The sequence below is a fragment of the Corvus cornix genome, chromosome 20, assembly GCF_000738735.6.
Source record: "Corvus cornix cornix isolate S_Up_H32 chromosome 20, ASM73873v5, whole genome shotgun sequence".
Taxonomy (NCBI): domain Eukaryota; kingdom Metazoa; phylum Chordata; class Aves; order Passeriformes; family Corvidae; genus Corvus; species Corvus cornix.
Genome location: NC_046349.1, coordinates 9,600,016 through 9,601,083, shown reverse-complemented (window position 1 = coordinate 9,601,083; position 1,068 = coordinate 9,600,016).

Genomic DNA, 1,068 nt, shown 5'->3' with positions numbered 1-1,068 from the left:
TGAGCCAAATCCCCAAGTGACGTGGAACAGCTCTTGGAAGAAATGCAAAAGGGGCTGCAAAGGCTGCATGGGTGGGCATGCAGGAGCTGTGTGGTCAGAGTCTCACACGTGCACATCACATCTGCTGGGATTCTTCCTGCCCGGGTGGTTTATGGACTGGAGGGTGCGGCGTGCTCAGGTGTCGCTGCTGATCCGGAGACCCTTCTGTGAAACTGCTCAAGAGCCACCTCTGCACCTCAAACCAACCACAGTGACAGCAAGTCCCCAAAAAACAAAGAAAAACGCCCAAACAAATGTGTTAATGCAAATGCAGAGGGTTTGGGGTATCCCGCAGCTTTCCTACTCAGCTCCCTCCACTCTGGCAGGGTTGTGCTTCCCCTGCAACCAGTAACTCAGCCATGCCCAGCCTGACAGTGTCTGGCACGGTATCGTACCATGCAGATAGATAGTGCCTCGATAGCCGTGTTTGTCCTGGGTTCAATAATGCCCCTGCACCTGCTCCTCCACTTTCCCTTTTCCGCCAGCTCAGCTCCAGCAATAGCTGGAGGAAAGACCAAAGTCCTGTCGTTGCTCTCTGCCACCACAGACACGGATGCAGCTCCTTGAGCACTGTATTCCCCTCGGTCTGGCGCAGTGATGTATCCCAGAATTTCTCCATGAGCCTGCCGGGGCTGCAGGGAGGCTGAGATAGCCCCGGACGAGGGTGGGCAGCCCGAGCCTGGGGGCTGCGAGGCTGCAGGTGCGCAGGGGGCCGGCAAATAGAGCGGCTTTGATGTGATGCCGAAGCCCTTACCCTAACCCCCACCCCTGCTCTCTCCTCACCCCCCTTCTTCTCGCTCCTCCATCCCCCTCCTCCTTTTCTTTCCCCCAGACACAGGACCCTCTCCCGCTCTCCAGCCCCCATCCCCATCCCTCTCCCCGCATCCCCCCCGCCCACACCCTCTGCCTTTCCCCCGCTTTCGCTTCGGCCTCAGTTTCCCCACCATTGGCGGGGCGGGCGGTGCGTCCCCGGCGATTGGAGGAGGTGTCCGTCCGTCAGGGCGCTGCCCGCCCCGGCCCCGGCCCCGG